Genomic DNA, 6,051 nt, shown 5'->3' on the forward strand with positions numbered 1-6,051 from the left:
ATGACTTCACTGGTAGATTTATGCACCTATCAGGCTTACTTTGCTTTTTACCTCTGAATTACCATTTCAATGAAGTCCTTGGTCACCATATGCATCAATGTACATAAAGGTGTTAAATTAAACATGGAACAGCTTTAAAAAAGCAAGCGAGAAGAAGCTCTGATTTTCAGCCTGTCATCCAGAGGAGCAAAAGAGGTCCTGCCTTGCTTATGGGAGTTATGTTAAGTTTGCAACAAAAAAAAAGGAAGGAAGGAGAAAAAACCCAGTTCTGAATCAGCCTGTATCCTTAGTACCAGTTTTACTAGTTTACTGAATATTTAGTCTGAATGACTGTGTGGCCCGTTGGGAATGACTTCTTCTGATATGTAGTTATGTACTACTGCCAAAACCAAGCATCAAAGTTAACATCCATTCTACAAGCTGTACACTGAACTTGCCTGAAACCCCTAGAGATGGCACAGACACCATTTTTCCCTTCACTACAGCTGTAGCCTGCTGTCACTGTGCTTGTGGCTCGTTGCAGGTATAAATGCCCAGCTGGGGCAAAGAGGGAAATATTTCACCTCATCTCATATCTTCAGGTGAACACTTACCCTAAAATACACAACTGCCCCAACACTAGACAAAAATATACAATGAAAAACAAACAACTTAATGAGAAGTTGTGACTGTTCTGGGCACTTCCCAAGTGACACCAGGGATTTAAAGAAGAGGTTCCTCCCAGGGCCAGAGAAAGTCTTGCTTGTGTCCAGGACAAAATGATCTCCTCTGGGCTATGCAGAGTGAACAGGCAAAGTGACTGCAGAGGGCCAGGGCGCCATACTGAGAGCTGCGTCACCAAATACACCAAGGTTGGACAACTTGCACAAGGCAAGTCAGTGTTTTCCATTGGGACATCTGCCCTGGTGTGGCCCTGTTTACAGCTGTTCCAGAAAACTAAACTTGTACGCAAGAGAAAAACCTAGCTGTCATAGAGAGGAGTGAGATCATATAACCCACTTTTAGCTTCAGATACCACTGAGTGTATCTGTGCCATGTTCCAGCACTGGAATGACTGCCAGAGCTGTTCGTGGCCGTTCTAGCCGGAGCTCATGGTTCCACCAGCTGCGCCACGGAACATTTCAGAAGCATCCCAGAAGTAACTGTCTGCTCTGCTCCATAGAGAAAACGTCTATTTTTCACAAAAGTGGATAGCAGCTGAATTTAGCTGCACAGAGCATATTGAGTCAGGCATGAAATCAAACACAGGACCTGCATACAGAATCCTGTCAGTTTTCAAAATAAAATGCCCTGTGAAAACTCAGGATCTACAGCACAACACAGTTGTAAACATTACCAATAAACACTTCAAAACAGACAAACAACAAAACTAATTAACTATGTAACATACTCACCCATGATAGAGATACAAACATCAAGGAACAATTATGAAATAAACACAATTGGAGCAAGTCAACAATATCAGGCAGCTCCCTGTGGAGTATGAAGCCGCATGGAGGATACAACAAAACTGCATCGACACAGGTCACAGAAATGTGCCTGGTGGAATCAAGGCATTGGACCCTCCTGATGTTCCTTGACAATCTGACAAGCACGCTGACACCTTAAGCTCAGAACCCCCAATAAACATCCCGCTTGAATAAAAGATATAGAGGTCAATGAACAGCCATCGATCAGTGTTTAGGTACCAAGAGAATTTTTGTTTAGTTTGGTGAAGAGCAAGCCCCTGGGAACAGCATTAGTTGTAGTGGCTCTACTCAGTATTGTAGCCTTTTTTTTCTTTCCCTTACACAATTATTGGATGAGGAACATCACATTTGTGCCAAGATGACTATTTATGTTACCTGATTTGATTGGGTTCAGTCAAATTTGTAGTCTGGAATATCATTTTCTATTGTCTTTGTATTACTTAATGTTTGCAGGGAGAAAACCAATAGATAGTCCCATCCATAGTAATACATTATTGCACAAGAGTGGGCACTCAACTTCCCTTCATATTACGGTTTCACTTTTTGTCTTATCATGGTGCTTTAAGTAGCATCTGTAATCATGACCTCAAGTTCTTCTGTCGTCTTTCTTTTTGATTATTCAGTTTAAGTATGTTCTTGATAGTGGATATTCAGCTGAGTGAGCCAACGTAGACCATGTACTAGAGTAAGAAATCCCATCACTGGCCGTCAGATAATCCCTTTGTCACCCATGACCATTTTCCTTTCTGTTACCTTGTCTTTTGCCTTTGTATTATAACCTTCTCTAATTTTCCGTTCACATGGCAGGTACCAAACTCTAACAATGCCCTAAAATAAGTTGGACCACTGGGTTGAGTCCACTGCAGCAGGACAGCAGGTTCATTTGTCAGCAGCTGTCCTACCAGTTTAGTGACCGAGATGATCCCCAGTACCCTTGCATCACCCCCAACTCACCCTCCTCACTCCCGCTCACCAGGGCACCAGGTGAGTTGTCCCTAGCCCTGGGTCCCAGGAGTGCCCGAAATGTGCGGGCGGTGCCTTCTGTGATCACATTGCCCTGATCACAAGCAAGACTATTGGAGGCCCTGCTCTCACCAGCCGGCATTGCCTCTCTGTACGTTTTTGGATCTCCAAGAGATATCATCAATGGGTGCAGACCAGAATGCCCGGGGATGCAATGACCTTGAACCAACCAGGGTAAGGAAACATGGAGCAAAGCACTGAGAAATACTGCCAGTTGGGGCTGTGCTTTATCTGTTTTCAAGACAAAAAAAAAATGATACAACTGCCTTATGACCAAGAGGGCCCCCCAGCCCCCCCAAAGTTACGGCAGTAACAGTAAAATGTAATATGCACAGAAAAGTGCAAGTGCATCCATGTAGATCCTCTTGACCTTTAGTACTAATTCACTTGCCACCAGTGGTTCAGTGGTGGGAATCTGAGGGATCATGTAGTGGTTGCACCACTTGAATTTGATCAGGCCAACCTTTACATTGCCTCCAACCCACGTTTTACCCCTACTCATGGTGACCAATGGAGGGAGGGTACCAAGTCAGTTGTCCCTGGTCATGGGTCATGAGAGGGCTCGAAATGTGCTGGGGGGGCCTTCTTGCCCTGGACACGAGCAAGACTATCGGCAGCCGTGCCCCCACCAGCCACTAGCATGGCATTGACTCTTAGTTTGTTTCTGATTTCCAAGGGGTGATATCAATGGGTGCAGACCAGAATGCCTCTTGACACAATTGCATAGACCTACAAACACAAACGTGAACCAATTGGAGTAATGAAACACGGAACACAGCACTTAGCAATGTGCCAGTTAGGGCCATGCTTTGTCTGTTTTAAAGCAGAAAAAAAATTACACAATCACTCCTTTACTAAGGAGTCCTGGGCCAAAAGAGGACTCAAAATGTGCTGGGGGCCTTTAGAGATCATCTTACCCTAGACACAACCAAGATCATTAGTGGCCCTGCCATCTCCAGACATTAGTCTAGCATTGCCTCTCAGTTTGTTTTTGAATCGGCACACCAACAAACATGGACTAGAAACCAATCAGAGCTATGCAGTGCTTTGTGACACATGCAAGTTAGGTTTTCCAGCAGGAAAAAAAAAGGACCAAATTGCTTCATCCACCATATGATGATTGACCATACATACCAAAAGCTACAAAGGAACTAGTGAACTTGCTTGGGTTCTGCCGTACTCAGATGTCATGGTATGCTACCATGAAGTACCGTTTTCTGTAACTGTCCACTACACAACTGTACACTCTACCTCTGGTGGAGGAAGATTTTGTGATCAACAGACTACAAATCTAAAGATGACTTATGTATTACCTTTTGGGGCACGTGACATATTTCACAGTCTGCCCAAGTCAATAGTCCTTTTCACACAGACACTCCCAAAAAATCGCAGCAATGAAGGCTTGCCTTTATAATGCCTGTTTGTTCACACTGAACCAAGCAGTTGCGGAACCAAGAGTTGTGACGGTACACATCATGACATTGACATCTGTGTTTTTTTTTTTTTAACGTGTTTCCACCTGTTAATCTAAACATGTAGCCAACTGTTGATAATCATATGGATGCAGTTATAATGTGTTGCGATTGAGATCAGGACCCACCATGCATCCCGTCTCGCCTCTGCTGCAGCTGATACTTCCTCCGGAGGTGGATCAGACAGAAACTGTCCCCCTCTCCACATCTGTAACTTTACACAGACAACAAGGCGGAGTGTGGATGGGGGTAATGAGACTCAACACTTGGGACACCTGGTGTCTTACGTAAGTCTGTGCATGGTTAAAATGGGACGAACAATTTGCCCTGGATGTTTTTACCCACATGAGCTGATTGTGGTGGGCCAAACTCCACACAGAACATACTGCTGGGATTGGGAGGGGGGAGGGTGGTTGAGGAGGAAGATGTGCGCGGCATAAAGTGGGCTGACAACGCATCTCTCATGCTTTAATTTTTCAAATAGGCCGTTAATGCATCGAGTGACTGGCCCTCTGGGCCTTCTCTCAGTGCTCCCCATGGTCAGTTTGAATACAAGTCTGCTTGCTTCATAAAAATGAATGATCATATTGACTGTGAATTTGATCATGTCTGCCTGTGAAGCATACAGAACTGCTGGTATATGCTGTGCTTTGGAGTATATGAGGACCTTTCGAAGACATATTGACCTGAACTAACAAACTGCTGTCGGCCAGTCTGAAGTGTGTATTTTTCCTGACCACGGTGTAAAGACAGTACAAGGATAATAAAAAAAATGTGATCATGATAGTCCAAGCAAAGCTTTTTTTGAATGAACACTTAACACCATCCTCATGAGGGTTCTGTTGCCTTTAATTGATGAGAAAATTACGAGTGACATCCCTGTTCAAGATCTTCATCCCCAGAATTCAAATCCAAATTACCTTTATTAATAGATGGGTCTTGGTCTCCTTACCATATCAGTGTTGCCAACCAGTCATAAAATCTATGTGTACGCTCACACTTGGCCAGTTGGTCGTTGTTAACCACGCTGTTAAAGAAGTGATTGACAGGACAACATGATTATTGAGAGATCAGATGACAACAAGGTCCAGTAATATATAAAGCAACCCTGCAGGGATCAATGATAGCACAGAACAACTAAGACCAAGGACACACTCACCTACTGTGTGAGTCATGCCTTTAAACCTGTCATACGAAGGAGACCATATAAAGGTTAGTGAGCCTTGTTTCTTGGCTGGATAACTAAGTAACCAAGCAACCAGTTAAATTTCACATTTAAGCTGATGGCAATTCATGCCAGTGCTGGTGGTTGGCCAGGTTAAGACAGTGTGTGTGTGTGCATATTATTCCCTCTTATCAGCCCTTATCAAATGCAGGGTCATCACATATCCTTTCAGAGTATTTTGAACACTGTCAAATGTGCTTCATAAAGTAAAACAACTGCTTTGCAACAATCAATTACACAGACATCTAAGTGGGTGGGACCAGAAATTTAAAGAGCTAGAAAGCTGAGCAAAGCCTACTAGCTCGACCTCTGGAGGAAACCGTGTCCCCTGGGAAGTAGTAGTTGGTAAACAGAGAAGGAGCAAACAGAAAGTCACTTGAGACTACTGGATGTTAACAGTAAAGGGATAACTATGTGACCACAGTGCACGGGACCAGATGGTTGTGCCTCAGGAAGACTTAAGTGATTTATTGTTGTTTCTCACCACTTTTGATTAAAAAAGTTAACAATGTATTCTATTTTTGTCCTAGTGGGAATGTTAGGTGTAGCAGGGCAGGAGATGTAGTGTAAGCTTTTCAGCCAGGAAGGAAAGGATTTGTTGTTACAAGGTATCAAAGTCATGAATGAATACGGTATTGCTGATCAGCCTTGAGTTCAACTGTTGTACAGTGGCCACATCATGGTATTGCATTAAAAAATTCCCTTGTGGACCAAATAGAGCATTTTCCCCATAGAATAGTTGACAGGACTTTCTATTATGATTTTTTTTTTTTTTTTTTTATCCCACAACCCAAAATCTAGAAACTATTTTTGCCGAATGCACCAGATAAGCAGGTGATTATAAGGTTTGCCGACTTGATAC

The sequence above is a fragment of the Acanthopagrus latus genome, chromosome 17 (assembly GCF_904848185.1).
Source record: "Acanthopagrus latus isolate v.2019 chromosome 17, fAcaLat1.1, whole genome shotgun sequence".
Taxonomy (NCBI): domain Eukaryota; kingdom Metazoa; phylum Chordata; class Actinopteri; order Spariformes; family Sparidae; genus Acanthopagrus; species Acanthopagrus latus.